The following is an 18,080-nucleotide window of genomic DNA, read 5'->3' as shown; positions in this document are numbered from 1 at the left end:
ATTTTGATTCAAATCGGACTGTTCCTTATTTAATCGGATTTTTTTAGATGAGAGATTTTCAATACTTATCGGAGGCATTCCGATACAAAACTTACCTAAGAACACTACTAGACATATAAATGATATTTGTGTGAAATTTGAAAAAAAATCTACTCAGCCGTTTCGGAATACATAAGAAACAAACTCACACACACACACACACACACACACACACACACACACACACACATATATATATATATATATATATATATATATATATATATATATATATATATATAAACTCTTTCTCTCGTTCATTTTACCTGCCTCGTTCGTCTTTATCTTTCTTTCTATCGTTCTTTCTATCTCTCTTCTGTCTTTGTCTCGCTATCTATCTCTATTTCTCCCTCTCTTGCTTTTCTCTCCCTACCTCTCCTTTTAAAACACATCACCCCTCTCTCTCTCTCTCTCTCTCTTTCTTTCCATCTCTTTGTTACTGTGTTTAAATCTCTTTCTCTTTATGTTTGCATGCCTGTCTTTCTCTTCATTTCCCTCTAACTCCCATTCTATCTCTTTTTTCGGCTTCTCACGCCTTCTTTCTCTCTTTATTCCTCTCTCTCACTCTTCCGTCCCCCCTCATTCTCTATCTCTATCCCACACTTTCCTAATCTTTTCCAATATTACTTCGTAATCCGCCCAGCCTTTAATAATGTTTCCCTGTGTTGCCTTCGCATCTCCACTCAAATCTTTTCTTTTTCGGATAGCTTTGTCTCCTATTAATCTCTGTATCTTTGTCTCATAACTTTTTTTCTTTTTATTACTTTATGTGTTATCCCCCCTTTCCGGGCTGCTACCAACGTTTACCATTGTGTCTGTATGCGTGTATGGAATCTTTGCCAACATCTTCTGGCGAATTGACAAATATAAAAGTGTAGAAAAAACAATTATTTTAGACCATCTTCATCAATCTATACACTATTTAAATTTCGCTTGCTTGTCCATCAAGAAAAACTAGAAATGTAGTTAGCCGGACACAATGGATGACGTTACAGAGGATGACATTTTCCTTTATGACGTTTCAAAATGTGACGTAATATTGTTTAAAGTTGGAGGAAGAAATATCAGGTTGACAAGAAAGTGCTTGGGGTTTTTACTTTTAAACTCAGATGAATACATTTCGGTTCAAACAAAAATTTATTGATCGAAATGAGCACCATCAGAATCAACATACTTTTGTTAACGCAGAATAAGTGTATTTATACGAGTAACGTAAAAATCTTGCGTTCTGGTGGCGATGAAGTCGCTAAAAGCGTTTATGATATTGCTTAGGTTTTTGAAGCATTCCTCACGCAGAAAGTTGTCAAGATGCTTGAAAAATTGGTAGTCGGTAGGTAATAAGTCTGGAAAGTATGCCGGACGAGGCAGAGTTTCGTAGCCAATAAGTTCAACTTTTGCAGGATCGGTTTAGCAACGTGAGGTCGGGTAGTCGTGGAGAGATCTTGGTCTTTTTTCTGTTGACTGATGCTGTGTGTTGTTGTGGACGTTTCTGATGCATTTCATCTATTTCCTGACAGTATTTCTCCAACATAATGGTTTCGCCTGCATTAAAAAAAACTGTAATAGATGAGACCGGTCGCAGACGACCAAACAGTTTGCATGATCATCTTTTGGTGCAACTCTGGCTTTGGAGAGTGTCGTGGAGCTTCATCGGCGTCTAACCAGTGAGCTAAGCATTATTGGTTGTCATAAAGAACCTACTTTGCATCGAAAGTCATAACCCGGTTTAGAAACATGTCGTTTTTACTGCGTACAAGAAAGAAAGATAACACTTCACATTGGCGTTTCTTTGGGTTGTTCGTTCAATTCGTGAGGACCCATTTATCAAGTTTTTTTTCTTTCCAACCTCTCTCAAGTGGATGAAAATCGTTGTATACATTACGTCTAATTCAAAAAACAAGTTGTGCGTAGATTGGCTTCGACTAAGGCTCTTAATTAATCGTTGTCAACATCCAATAACCAACCACTACACTCATCATCTTCAAGACTCTCGTCGCCGCCACGAAATTTCTTAAACCACCATCCTGCTGAGAAATGCTTTGTTAATATCGCGCGCTGTTTTAGCAGCTTTTCGGCCTAGCTTGAATTGAAATAATAAAATTGTGCGATTTTGCTTTTTTCCCATCTTGTATTCAACGTTCTAAAATTAAGACATAATTGATTTAAACGATTAGATAGAGAAACAAAAGCACTTTAAGATAATATATAAAATAAAGTTATCATGACGAAAACTCATTTGAGAATACATCAGTTGAAATCCGAATATAAAAATGTCGCTAGAATTTTTTTATCAATTTAATACTTTTTCAAGGCGATAAGGATAAAAAAAAATCGTGTATATTATAAACAGACGCCATCACGAATGAGTGAATAATCTGCTATTTATAAGTTTTAACAAAAAATGAACCAAACATAAGAAAACAAGGCACCGAAAAAAAGGGAAGAGATACGAGGCAGAAGATAGGTAAATCTAAACACACACACACACACACACACACACACACACACATATATATATATATATATATATATATATATATATATATATATATATATATATATGTATATGTACGTACATATTCCCAGATAAAACTAGGTCACTTTTTAATAAAGAAAAAAATGGCTCTATCTCCTCCAAAAACGAAAAAAAAGAAAAAGAAAAGAAAGGGGTGAATTATAAGTAAAGTAAACCGCTTCCTAATAAACGCGCAACTATTGGCTGCAATAAATGGGTGTGTGAATAACGAATCACCTGATTAGTTAACTAACAAACTCAGAACCATATGAATACATAAAAAGTAATACCAATAACGAATCCTAACGAAACACGGAAAATTCTGTGTAGCTTAATTGCCATATATATTTTCAAAATATACTATATATACGATATTATGACACTTACATATCGTTCTTCGTTAGATCACCGAAGTTCAGCAACGTTGCCTCTGGTAAGGACAGGTAGGTTACTATTTTGGAATACCAGGCGCTGTATGTAGGAGGACATCGAGACTTCTGGCAGCTCCATGGATTCCACCTAGCCACCAACTGTCTCCACTGGCTTGCCGCTGGATCAGGCCGGTTGGGATGAGAGAGTGAGGCTGGCTCTGCGAAAATCAGCTTTATTTTAAACAAACTCCAAGCGCGAGTTATCCGTCATCCTTAGTTGGTTTTCGTCGGATCTGACAGATGAGCTAATTCATAGAACAGTTGTGCACCAAACTTATGAATCTTTACGAAACTTATAATCAAAATATGATTACACTAAACCTTATGACTAGAATTTTTATTCTAACTGTGATCAAATCTTACAGAGTGGAACAATAAAATTGTCGCCCTAGAAAAGACGACATGATTCTATTTCCGTTTGATGAAACCCGGTTCTCTTTTTTCTTTTTGTTGCAAACCATCTACTAGTTGGCCAGTTGTGTTCAAATCCCAAGAGCAATAGGAGCTTTCTATCATGCCTGAAAATAACAAAATATTCAACGAGCGAAGACACATTGTACAACTCATGCTCCCTACCGATCCAAGTTATGAAAACGGGATCATTGCCAACACCCTCAAAATGCATCCCTGGATTGCCACGATTATCAGGGTAATGCACAGGGTGATGGGAACAAAGTTTCCGGCCATGGTTATGGTCTCTAGTGTGTGTGTGTGTTTTTTTTACAAGGTGGTCGCCACTTATCAAGGCCCAGAAGCCACTCATGGATAAGGGTTATTGTAAGTACAGTACGTTAGTGTGGATATTTTAGAGTGTCTACTTAAGGGGGCGGTTTATCAGGAATTTGTTTACGTTGGACTTGAAGATATCCAAGTTGTAGTAAGGAGGGAAGCAGGCGGACGGAACAGAGTTCCACAGGCGTGCAGTTCTAAGAAAGAAGCTTTGTTCATAGAATCTACGTTTTGATTTAGGCATAGATAAAGAGTGGGGAAAGTTTTTGACAGTGGATTCAGCTAGACGGGTGATTTTTGTAAAAGATTGGCGAGGAGGGGGACCAGAGATTGGAGTTCAGACGAGCAAATGCCATGGAAATAACGATAAAACAAGGATAGGCTTGCAACGTCTCTTCTGTGGGAGAGAGGTTGCAGGGAAGAGAAAAGGGCATCCCCACTAAGCCACGAAGCCTATTTTGCACTCTGTCAAGGCAGGATAGGCTGTTTTTAGCAGCTCCTTCCCAGATATGGCAGCAGTATTCCATCCTTGGACGTGCTCGGCTTTTATATAGATAGAGAATTGCATCAGTAGTGAGATATCTTCTGGAGCGGTAGAAGGATCCCACCATCTTTCCATCGACCTTGGCAACAGACTTGATTTGAGTTTTAAGTGAGGGCCACGTCATGCCACCTCACATCTTCGAAGTCGGCTTAAAAATCAACACCAAAGTATACCTGGATGTGCTGAAGAGTGTGGTGATCCCCTGGTGCAATTAGGTGGTCGCAGGCAGACTCTAGGCGTTGCAACAAGACTGAGTGCCGGCCCACAAGTCCAAAGAAACTTTGGCTTGGCTTAAGAAGGAGGAGTGCTACAACGTTCTACTCTACTCTCATTGTCCCCCCTCCTCCCCCGACCTGAACTCACTAGACTACTTCGTTGGTCATGTATCGAGAGCGCCACCAACATGATCTCCCACTAAAGCCAGCCTGATTGCTGCCATCCGCCGAGTATTCGCCGAGCTACCGCCGGCGCTTGTGGAAAAGGCATGCTCCCAGTTCCTGACAACTTAATCGTTCCACCCTGTATCACAAGATTTTGACTCTTAGAAAGTGTGTAAAGTGTAAGGCTTAAGCTAAAGGAGAATTAAGAAGCAATTTGTTTAAATACCCCCCCCCACAAAATTTGAGTTTTTCATACGAAGGAAATAGTGTGGCAAACTGTTTTTTTCATTATAAACAATATCCTTAGAGAGAGAGAGAGAGAGAGAGAGAGAGAGAGAGAGAGAGAGAGAGAGAGAGGGTAGAAAGAATATATACACCGTAATTTGGGGCAATTGCGCCAAGTCCTAGGTAATTGTGCCAACTATATAAAAGTGCTCTTTTGGCAACCATGCATATAAAGAGCACCTTTTTTTAGTTGGCATAGTACGGTATATATATATATATATATATATATATATATATATATATATATATATATTCTTCCTGTCTCTCTCTCTTTCTCTCTCTCTCTCTCTCTCTCTCTCACTATATATATATTATATATATGCACTTTACATCCCGTTTTTCCGTGAGTCTCGCTCGGTGACGCTTTCGTTGTTCGCCAGGCGTCGCCGAGCGTATGGAAGTCATTAACGAAAACGACCATAAAAACAGCCTATCTTAATCAATGCCTAACTTTAACTATTATATTTTTACGATGAAAACTGTCGGCCTATACCGAGCGAACGAACCTCATTTTTCAACCTCCTCAAATTCCTTTAAATTGACATACTTATGTAGGTTTTTGAGTACGCTGATTACGAAAATCTCGTAAGATTTTGCGGAGACAATAAGTTTCTACATCTGAAGACACGCGCGCGATAAACAAATTTACATTTTCCATTGCTTCCAAGGTAATAGATGTAGTGAGACTAAAGCCGCTTTCAGAAATGCCAGCAACTACTGTAAAAAAGTAATAAAGAACACAAGAGAGCTGTATGCTCAGTCCGTTTAGTCCAAAGTAGCTGAGCAGCGGCTTGGTTCCAACTAGTTTTGGCAAATAGCAAACAGAATCCTGAACAGAAGAGTGTGCTCTATTCCAACTATCATCAATGGACCTGAGGTAATCTCACCAGTATCAGAAAACACGCTATAAATATCTGTACGTGATGATGCAAAACATTGATTCCAGTAAAGCAACCGGCCCTGACGGTATTCCAATTATAATACTCAAAAAACTTCAACCAGAACTAGCGCCCATACTTACAAAACTGTTTAAACGTTGTCTTAAGGAGAATTGCTTCTCATCACCCTGGAAAATCTCATCAGTATGCCCTGTATTTAAAAATTCAGGTGATCGTTCATCCCCCTCTCAGTACAGGCCAATAAGTCTCCTGTGCGTCATGAGTAAGTTGCTAGAATCTGTGTTAAATACAGAAGTAATCAAACATCTCAACAAAAATAACCTTCTTAGTGACACGCAATATGGTTTCCGTTCTGCTAGATCTACCGCAGATGTGCTTACAGTTATATCTCATAGGATTAGCAAATCTCTCAACAGAGGCTTCCTTTCTAGGGCAATTGCTCTTGACATATCAAAGGCCTTTGATAGAGTATGGCATAAAGGTTTACTTCACAAGATCTCCAGCTATGGTATTGCTGGAAATGTCTTCTCAATTATTAAATCATTTCTCTCTTATAGGTTCATAAGAGTAGTAATTGATGGGCAAAAATCAAAAGCTCACAGTATTAATACTGGAGTCCCTCAGGCATCCATCCTGGGCCCAACTCTCTTCCTGATCTACATTAATGATCTTCCAAAGCACATCCTTACATCATTTGTAGACATTTATGCTGATGACACTACCATCTATGGTAGCACATCTAAGACCGTAAACGACCAAGTTCTCTCCGATTCTCTCTCCTCTGATCTTGAGCACGTGGTACAACGAGGAAAGGAGTGGCTGGTTACCTTTAATGCATATAAAACCAAGATTTTATCTTTACATCATCAACACTCTGATCCCCATCTAGCACCAGTTGAAATGAATGGCTCTCTTGTTTTGCGGAGGCTCCATGTTTTGACAAGCTTCTGGGCTTGACCTTTACTCCTGATCTGAAATGGAACACGTACATCAAATCTGTTGCCAAGGCCGCTGGAAAAATGGTGGGATCCTTCTATCGATTCGGTATATATCTAACTGCTGATGTAATTCTCTATCTATATAAGAGCCAGGTACGTTCAAGGATGGAGTACTGTTGCCACATCTGGGCAGGAGCTGCTAGAAAGGACTTATCCTGCCTGGATATAGTTCAAAATAGATTTCATAGCCTCGTAGGAGATGTCCTTTTCCCTTCTCTGCAACCTCTATCTCACACAAGAGATTTTGCAAGTTTGTCTGCTGTATCGTTATTTTCATGGAAAGTGCTCGACTTAGCTTCAGTCTATGATCCCCCATCGCCAAACTTTCACAAGTAACACTTGTCTAGCTGAAAACACTATCAATAATTCCTCCACTCTTTATCTGTGCCTAAACCTAAACGTAGATTCCATGAACAAAGCTTCTTTCTTAGAACTGCACGCCTGTGGAATTGTCTTCGATTTTCCTGCTTTCCAGATGACTACAATCTGATTGTCTTCAAGTCCAACGTAAACAAATTCTTGATGAGCCGTTCCACTTAAGTTAACAAATTTACCGAATTTCCATTGCTAACGATTACTATATTGTCTAGTTGACTACTGTACACTCTTAACCCTTATTCTCGAGTGGTCTCTGGCCCTTGATAAGTGGTGATGCCTATGTAAAAAAATGGTCGACATGTTTCTGTATTCGTGTTCGTTATCTACCGAAATTTCGCCGTGTAACAATATTTGTAAATAGGGAAAATTCACGTATAAACGGAAAGGGCCAATGAATTTTATTCCCTATATTAAAAGTTCCGGTGTGTTTTGTCTAATAATCTAAGAAAAAAGGCAGCAATGTAGTTAGAGGGGAAAATATCATTGCGACGCCATATTGGAATGGTAGCTTACGTTCGTTTATGATGTGGATACTGTTAATCCCGAATATGAGAATGGTCAGAGCTCAACCAGTCACAATGAGCGGAATCAGATAAGGGAGACTTCATTATTTGTTATCGAAAATTTGAAAGACTCTATCATGTGTCTGTATGTAAAACCAGTTAATGGCGGTGCAAGCACAATATCGTAGAAAAATAAAGAATTTGACCTAGTCTCAACTGGTAGCGGTGGAAGCACCAAATATTGAAAAAGAACAATAGGAACTTCTTCCTTTGTAGATGTGGCGATTGTGATGGTGTTGCTCATCGGATGTAATGTAGAATTTTATTATCACGAGTGAATGTGGCAGAAAGCTATATAATGTAATGGCTATCAGGATAAATGTATTGAATTTGCATGTTGCATCTGTTGTTGCAAACTTACGGCACATTGGTCAAGAAGGAAATTTCTGCAATCAAAATACTATATATGAAGATATATGATAATAAAGTCGTATTCCCATATGTTTGTTTGTGTGTGTGTTTTCCACAATTTACTTAAGTAAAATAATTTTATATCAAAAACGGACATTCACACACTTTCATTTTATCATATTCCAATGTATACTATTTAGTAAAATGAAATCTACATTCAAGAAGTAACCTTATTTGTATATTACATTTAAGAAAATATATTTAAATAATTAGCTTTTATTAATTGTTTTTTATAATAGAATTGTTTTGATTTTTGTTTTTATAAATATCGTTTAAGGTTGATTTATTCAATTTACTTTTAATTCAATTTGTATTTAAATTTCTCAATTATTATTATCCGACACTAGTTGCCTTTAAAAACGAAATTAAGTTTATTTATTTAAGCTATGAGAGTTATTTCCCCTTTCGATATAAGATTTATTTCTCGTTTACTTTTAATAGACGAAAATTAATGCGTTTTATGCTTTCACAAACTCAACATTTGGTCCACTTTAAGGAAAATTGTAAAAAGTTAAGATATCAGGCGTTTCTTAAATAGTATGTGACTAAATCCTCCGCTCGCCAACATGTTTCAACCTGAAAACGTTTGAATGGCTACGCAAATGCATCACACCAAGACATTCCCTTTATTTTTAGATTGTTAATGCAACAATCAGCAATGGCTACAAACTAAGGGGTAAGAGCATCGGTTTCAAATTAATTGTTTATTTTGCATAACTTTACTATTTTAAATCACACACACACACATACGCATACACACACACATATATATAATATAACTACTTCATTTACTCACATAAATTTAATATACGAAAGTATAGATTTATGCGTAAACTTTAAGTATTTACTTCAAAAGTGCTCAATACGTAGTAGAGCTAGTTAGTAATTTATAAAATATATATGGCGATTAAGCTACACTGAATATTCTGCGTTTCATCCACTATAGGATTCGTCAGGCTTATGCGCGAATTCTGTAGTCGCTTCTTGTTTTTATATATGTTGAGGATTTCTAGTTAGCCAATCAGATTTCTAGTATCCACCGCGCCCCTTCCTATCAGCCAATGGGCATGCATTTTATCGAACAAAGGATCTGTTTTAGAACTAGGTTAGTGGTTTAAGGTAGATCTTTTCCTTCCTTTTTGTATTATATATATATAAATATACCTATGTGTACACACATACATGCACATATATATACATATATATACATATATGTGTGATCGTTTAAGTATATTCATGTTTATTTCATTTATTCATTTGTTTGTTTTCCATTGTTATTGTTAGTTTTAAAGCTATTTTGTATCGCTATCCTAGGGTAAGTTTTATTTTGTGAACACAGTTGTTTGCTATTTCTCGTCTACAGTTTAATAGATTTTGAGATTCTTTAAAGTACAGGATAGCAAATTTTTCATGGAGGCATAATTTACATAGGTCGTCTAAATGTCTGCACGTGGTAGCTTGTCTCATTATTTTCCATTCGACTACCGGCGAATGTCCGCTTTCTTTGAGTTCCCAGTATTTATTCGCTAGTGTTGTGTTTATACGGTGTTTTTTATTTTTGAACGAACAAGATAAATGCAATTGTAGACACCGCACACTTTGCCCAGTTCAAAATAAATGTCTAACAAAAAGTGTAGTTTATCAAGCAACAATATTTGCGAAAGAAACCCCGAATAACAAGAAATATTACATAGGCATGACTTCCTTAGATTTCAAAACCCGATACTATGACCACAAAAGTACATTCAAATGAAAGAAAAAATAAAACAGGATAACCGGACCCGACAGATATAAAACTCTACTGGATATGGGAAGAGCGAAAGGATCATAGTAGAAAAGCATAATGACCGAAAGAAAAGAAAGCAGAGTAACAGCAAAAAGGCGGAACAGAGAATGAAATCAGCAATGAAAACCCTTAAGACAACCCTACGAAAAACGGTCAACTAGGGAATACATAATTATTAGTTTAAGAAATTCACAACATTTCATGAATCAGCAACTGAAATGATGCATCCACGAAGCACATGTACCAGAAAGGATGACAAGGATAGAACCATACTGATACAAAAAGACACAGAAAAAGGGATCATCCCCAGCAACTACAATGTGGAAAATACCTACTGCACAATTGAGAAAACAAATTTATCATTTCCTTTATAATCGCGGACTACTCCCAGAGGAACAGAGAGGATGATAAAAAGGAAAAAGAGGAACACACGACCTATTAGACATAGACATAGACAAAGGATTCTGAAGGAGGTAAAAAATAGAAAAAAGCATGACATGAATTGACTACAAGAAAGCGTATGACACGATCCGGGAAGCATGGATAAGAGAATACCTGAGAATATACAACATATAAGTCAAGATAATCACTTTGATAGAAAATACAATGAAAACAGGGAGACTTGAACTGACAGTAGATGGACAGAGCATAACTGAGATTAAAATATAAAGAGGGATCTTTCAAAATGATCCCCTATCACAACTACCGTTCATCATTGCTATGATGCCCCTGAAAAACATACTAAGAAAATGCCAAGCCGGATAAAGTTCACTAATACAGATGAAAGAAGTAACCACCTAATGTACATGGATAAGTTAAAACTATTTGCAAAAACAAAGACATAACTAGAGACAGTAATAAATACAAGCAGAATCTTCAGCTAGGATATCCAAACAGAATTCGATATAGAAATATGCGCACTGCTAATCATGAGGAGGGGAAATTGGAATCAGCAAAAGGTATAGTACTGCATAATCAAAAAGAGATGAGGACACTAGGTGAACATGATAGCTACAAATATATGCGGGTTCTGGAAACAAAAACCATTAAAACAACGGAAATGAAAGAGAAAATTGGAAAGGAATACCTCAGAAGGACAAGAAAACTCCCTGAAACTAAACTATATATTCAAAACATAACCAAATGAATAAACACGTGGGCAGTGTCACTTGTAAGATACGCTGGACAGTTTATAAGTTCAACCAAATAAGAAATGAGGAATCTTGACTAGAAGAAAAGAAAGCTCATGATCTAAAGGTTAATACTGACTGACTATGTGTGAAAAGAAAAGACGGAGGAAGAGTACTGGTTTGTATTGAATACTACTTAAATAAGACAAAAAAGAATTAGAAAAATACATAATGCAGAACACCGAAAGTATAATTATCGAAGCAAAAGACACTTAAGAAACAAACAAGATAACAAAAGAGACGAGAAATAAGACAAGGAAAGCCAGGTCCACATCTTGTTGATGTCTTTCTCTTGAGGGGGAGGTCAACAGTGTGCTTAACTCTGTGACCTTTCTCCCCTTTCTAATTTCAGCGTTGTTTAATTTTGATTTTGGTTTTGGTCTTGTTCAGTGTATCTTTTTGGGTCGTAGTTTGGTCTTACAGCATACCAAAGTGTGGTTCATGTCGTAATGTGTACTGTGGTAGGATCTTTTAAGGTTGATAGAATTCAAGAAGGCACGTCTGGTGATAATGAGGTCTAGCTGGTGCTAGTGCTAAGACCTTGGATGTTGTCATGAGACTCTGTTGTGGCCTCGTTTTGAAGAAGGTGTTAGTTATGCAGAGTTCAGATATGATCTTAAACTATATCCAGTGGTGAAGCCCAGCTTGCTGGCTTTGGGGAGTGTGGAGCCACCCTTTAATTGCCATTGCTCTCAGGTCCACTCTGACCCGGAGTGGTAGTACCTGTTAGGGTCCCAACTATGGGTTAAATAGAAACCGACTTGAAAACAACAAATATATTCTATTAAAAAAATTTTCTTCAAAATCTTTGGATTCAGCATTAAATAACCCGAAAAAGGTTGATATGCCGTAAAACAAAAACAACCAACCAATCCAGTTGGTTGTAGAAGTCATCTTTTGCATCTGGCATAGCTGCAAGGGCTATGACAAGTTATTGATTGTAGAAGTCATATTTGGCATCTGGCATAGATGCAAGGAGTGGGGCATATACAAAAAGATAATACATAGACTACCATGGTTAGTATTAAGCTGTAGTTTAGTTAACCTTTCTATGCTATTAGTTTGTGGGATGATGGATTTGAGGAGGGTGTTTTTCACTGCAAAACTAACACCATGCCCACGGTTTTGGTCAATTGCTTTCCCCTGTCAGAAGAAGGTGCAGTGCTTTTTTTTAGGCTAGCAAGCCTTATCTTCTGCAGAGTGGCAATGTCAATGTTTAATCTATGGAGCTTATTGTTTTTTATTGCACTTTTTCTAATAATAATAATAATAATAATAATAATAATAATAATAATAATAATAATATATTATCTTTTCTTCATCATTGTCTTTTATTTTCTTTTTATTATGACCTTCGTGTGTACACAAAAAATATAATACAAAATATGACTACCGCCTGTTTGGAAAGAAACCTCAACACGTGGTCGCTACCAAAGTATAAAAATAAAATATCAAGCATAACTATTTTTCACAATGAATCGTTTACAATAGGTAACGGGTTTAAACAGACGAACTAAATCAATAAAACCTAAAGATACGATTATTTTATTTAAATTAGCGTGATGTCTCATCCCCAATATGACACGGACCGAATAGCTGTCTGTATAAAGCAGTAATAATAGTGTTGATATGATTCACACGGGGGCAAAGAAAATGATATATTTAAAACACACTGGGGAATTTGAAAAAGACATTGTTGCTAAAAGGGCAACACCGTCATCTCGCATAATTTGTGTATTAACCCATATAATCTTAAGATGAATACATTAGAACACACACCGTAGACAGAGACAGGAAAGGAGAGAAGGAGAAGGAGACAGGGAGAAAGTGCAATAGAGACGGAAGGGGTAGGTGTGTGTAAAGAGGCGGGAGGTAGACATAAGCGCACGGCAACAACTGACATCAAAGTGAGGAATAGAAATACCGGGAACTTAGCCAGAAAAAAAAATGACTGGGACAGAGGACTTTGTTGGAAAGTGAAAGTGAAAGTAAAAGTGAAAGTGAAAGTAAGGATCTGTAGACAAAATGACCTAAATCTTGACACAAAGGCGACGCCAGTCGAGTGGCGGTGAACGTGGAGGGGAGGAGTCTGCGAGTTGTTAGTAAAAAGGTAAAATCTGTAGAATAGCTGGTGAATGGTGAACAAAAAAAAAATAAAGGAAGAAAAAGAAGAGTAATGACGATGGCGGAAAAGAGAGTGAAAGAGTATTGAAAAGTAGATATAGAAAGAAATGTTTAAAAATAAATAACCTTAGATGTGATAATATAACATACAACCACACACACACAAACACTCACACACACGTACGCACACACACACACGCACGCACACACATATATATATATGTATATATAAGTGTGTGTGTGTGTGTGTGTGTGTAAACAAACTTGTGTAAATATAAGTGCATTTTATTACCATTTATTATTGGTGTACCTCTATCGAAAAGGATATTGAACTTTTTTTCAGATCCACTGTTTCAGCTCGGTATTCGCCCAATTTTTATAGATATATTTTTCTTTTTGTTAGTGAATTGTTTAAGGTTCGAATCTTGTGATTTCTAGTTACATTTACGATTATTGTCTATTACTATAATATTTAGTTACTGATTTTTATGCGACTTATTTTTAATGTTTATTATTTTATAAGGGAGCACGAAAATTATTTAATTTTTACCATCTTCTATATATGCATGTGGTTAATATTTCTTCTTTTATGTTTAAACAAGTTGATTGGGTGTCTTTGAATTTTTATATGGCCAGATATTCAAATCTAAAGAGAGTATAAAATTTATCGCCAGGTTTAAATAAGATCTTAATGTTTCCTATTTCATATTAAAGGGAATTTTCATATCTCTTGCATACCATATGTATTTTGCCAGTTTTGTCTGGTTTTTCAATGTTTCTTTTTCGATATGATTGAAAACGATTTCTCTTAGAATTAAAATAAACCGACATAAGCATCTATTTAAATGCAATTACATCCTTCTTACTCGCACACCAATTAGATCTTAAAAATGTTTACAAATACCAACGATCTCTTTTAGATTTTTAAAATATGCTTATTAAAGAAGATTTGCGCACCGGGAGGTATCCTTATGGCTTAAAAAACAATATAAAACCACTCCCTTACAAAGGTATTCATTTTATAAACTTTTTTGCAAATTTAATTCCTTATTTTTGTTTAAATTTTATATTATATCGAAAAATTCTAACCCCCCCCCAGCTTTTCATACTTATATTTAATTCCTCCCTTATAAAAATCTTATCCAAATACAGAATAAAACATGTAATTATTTTTCCTACTATTTCATCTCCTTTTATCATTTAACCAATTAAAAATCATTACACAATAGTTTGATTGTGTCACATAGACATTGTATCATAACAAATATACGAGAGGCGTGCAATAAGTAATGCCGCTAACCCACTTCCCATAGCAGTAGAGCAACGAAACTTGGCACAGTTATTAGTCTTTCTCTACATAGAAACCACCCAGAGTTATGCATTTCTCCCATCGTTTCATGCAGCTCTGGAGACCGTTTTTGTAGAACACCCCAGGTTGGTCCTTCAACCACGACGTGACTTTAGAAATCAAGGCTGCATCATCTGGGAAACGCTTTCCTTTCAAAAACAACTTCATGTCTGGGAAGAGGTGAAAGTCAGAGGGTGCAAGGTCAGGAGAGTAGGGAGGATGGAGGATAATTTCATAACCACATTCCCGTGCTTTTGATCTGGCGACATGCGAGTTGTGGACCGGAGCGTTGTCCTGCAGGAGGAGGGTACCTTTGCTGATCTTGCCCCGCCTCTTGATTTTGATAGCTTCCCTTAATTTCCTCAAGAGTGAAGCATAATAGGCTCCTGTAATTGTGGTACCCTTTGCCAGGAAATCTGTCATCACTACTCCGTCCTGGTCTCAGAAGACTGTGCGCATGACTTTGCTAGCGGAGGGCTGCACCCTTGCCTTCTTTGAAGGTGGTGAGTCCAAGTTTTTCCACTGCATTGACTGGGCTTTGATCTCTGGATCGTAGTGATAGACCCATGTTTCATCCTGTGTAATCAGTCTTTTGAAAAACTTTGACCCATCACTGAACGCGTTCTCACTTCTGGAATGGTGTGAGCAACCTGGGAATCCATCTGGCACACACCTTATGCATATGCAAATGGTCATAAATGATAGTTTCCATAGACCCTGTACTAATCTTGACATCTTGGGCTATTTGGCGCATAGTAATGCGCCAATCTTGTAAAATGGCAGCCTCAACTTGACGGACAGATGCCTCATCAATGGTAGAAGGGGGGGCGACCAGGTCTGGGAACTGTTTCCACAGACTTCTGGCCATGTTTGAATTCACGATGCCAGCGTTTTACAAGGTCATATGATGGGGCATTATCACCATAAGTTTCTTTCATTTCATCAAAAGTCTCCTATGGTGTGCATCCTTTCAAATACAAAAACCGGATCACTGCTCGACATTCAACAGGCTCCATTTAACACCTGACTCAGTTCAAACGCCTTTAAAACAGAAACCACAATTAGTTCAGTGCTGTTATTTGCCACATCATCCGTAGAGATATAAATCATTGCACATGCAAAATTTCAGCTAGATCAGACAACTGGAAGTGGGCCAGGAGCATTACTTATTGCACGCCCCTCGTAATAAAATATATCTAATATCAATCATATAAACAAAATAGTTAAATTCTGCTAACATTTTTTATTTTTTCATTCTAGGTTCAAAAACTATATTTACTTCAATAAGCTGGTAAAATTTTGGTGTCTTCTCCCCCCTTCCTCCCATTTATGCTGATGAGGAGACGATATCCAGAAACATTTTAATAATTTCCTGATGGTCTTATTTGTGAAGATCGAATGAATAAAAGGATATCTTTTCTGAAACGATCGTACACATTAGTTTGACTTTGTTATGTTTCCTCCTATGAAAACTTGATTGATAATTTCATAATCATTAATCTCCTACCCTTATTACTATATATATATATATATATATATATATATATATATATATATATATATATATATATAGCTTAGTGCTTTAGAGTAAAAGAGTGAGCTCAATTCTATAAGAGTAGACTTATCTGGACAATATAAAGCTCAACAAGTATCATTGGAACTTCTATCGGGGAACAAATAGGAATGGGAAATTAAGTCACAAAAATTATATATTGGTAAATATAAATTGGTTCATTTATTCAATAAGGGAATACAAACAATTAGTTGGGGCATAAAAGGGACTCTTTATGCCAAGGCATTTCGAAGCCTAATGCTTCTCATCAGAAGAGTAGAGAAGATGCTAGGTAACATAGTGGGGATGCGGCGTCTAGCGTGGGATTCATTAGGAACGAAATAGATCAATTAAAATTATAGATGATGTTGGGGGAGTTTTATCGAATTCTAAATAATACGCACTATATAAGGACCCTATACACATTTCTACATTACACTATATATAATACGCTCCTCCTTTATTTAGAATTCGATAAAACTCCCGAAAATGAACAAGAACTCATGCTTCGTCAGCGTTCGCACTAATACTGATATAAAATAACGTCTCAATCAGTAAAGTAAAAAAGAGAATAGGGAAGAAAGTCAATCTCTCAAACTGCAATATTTTTAAAGAGTAAAAATGTAACAATCGCAAATGAGAAGAGAATTGGCAGAAAGTAAGAAAATATCTCATTACGGAAATGGAGTGAAATATTTCTTTTTTAGACGGCGGAGATTATAGGACTTAATATATACACATATAAAAGTTTAAAAGAATTTTGGTGCGACCTAATTTTAAATTGGTTTCAGCCCAATAGGGCCTCTTAAAATTTGCTTGAAATAAATTTATATTGAGATCGCGTTAAGTTTTTTTCTTTCTTTTAACTTATTTTTACTTTGCTACGCATTAACGTGTTCCGTTTGAAATTTCCTAAATTGTTCTATCCTTTATGGATATAACGTTCTCTGTCTCTGTCTCTGTCTCTGTCTCTGTCTCTGGCTGTCTCTCTCTCTCTCTCTCTCTCTCTCTCTCTCTCTATATATATATATATATATATATATATATATATATATAATAGATGAAGAAGAAGAAAAGAAGGATAACGGAGGAGGATAAAAAACCTAGGAAATAATAATGAAGGGCAAAAAAAAAAGGGTGGACGAAGATGAAGGCAAAAGAAACACGAAGAAGAGGAAAAATGAAGAAAAAGAAAAATAAAGAAGAAGAAAAATTAAGAAGAAAAACGAAAAAGAAGGAAAATGAAGAAGAAGAAGAAGAAGAAAAATGAAGAAAAAGAAAAATGAAGAAAAAGAAAAATGAAGAATAAGAAAGAGAGAGAGAGAGAGAGAGAGAGAGAGAGAGAGAGACCGTCTTGCCAGATTACCGAAGTTAAGAAACGTTGAGTCTGGTCACTACCAGATGGGTGACCATTTGGGTGGGAAGCCTAGGCGCTGTATGTACCACGTCGTGGCGTAGAAATCCCCCGGTTGGTATCTGGAGGGCGCATTAATTCACTGGGAGAGATGCACCTTCAGTCTTCGTTAAGATATACATCTAGGAGAAGGTAACTCTGATTTAAAAACCTGCGGTATACTCTCTCCTGTGGCAGTCATCTGCACCGAAAAAGATTAGCAGTAATACCAAAAAACTGTGGCTGGTTCTACACAAAGCCTTTACCACTATAAACAAATCATCTGTATGGATTTCCGAACAACTTAGTTGTGGTGGAACTTCATACGTCGAAATCGACAGGCGAGTCCTTTATATATATATATATATATATATATATATATATATATATATATATATATATATATATATATATATATATATATATAAGTTATCTAAACAATTCTTGACTACATATTTTGGATCAGATCTTTTCTTATTTTCTTAATAGCTTTCTTGTTTCTAGTAAGAAATTGC

General features: G+C 36.5%; 1 protein-coding gene across 1 annotated transcript in view; it reads right to left on the bottom strand.

Annotated features, from left to right (window-relative positions):
- The window catches only part of LOC145243020 (chymotrypsin-1-like), a 151,681-nt gene that overhangs the window by 70,180 nt on the left and 63,421 nt on the right, over positions 1–18,080 (bottom strand). The window lies entirely within an intron of this gene.

This window comes from Euprymna scolopes, chromosome 21, assembly GCF_053919585.1.
Source record: "Euprymna scolopes isolate OS-2025 chromosome 21, ASM5391958v1, whole genome shotgun sequence".
Lineage (NCBI taxonomy): Eukaryota > Metazoa > Mollusca > Cephalopoda > Sepiida > Sepiolidae > Euprymna > Euprymna scolopes.
This window is presented reverse-complemented; position numbering and strand designations above follow the sequence as displayed.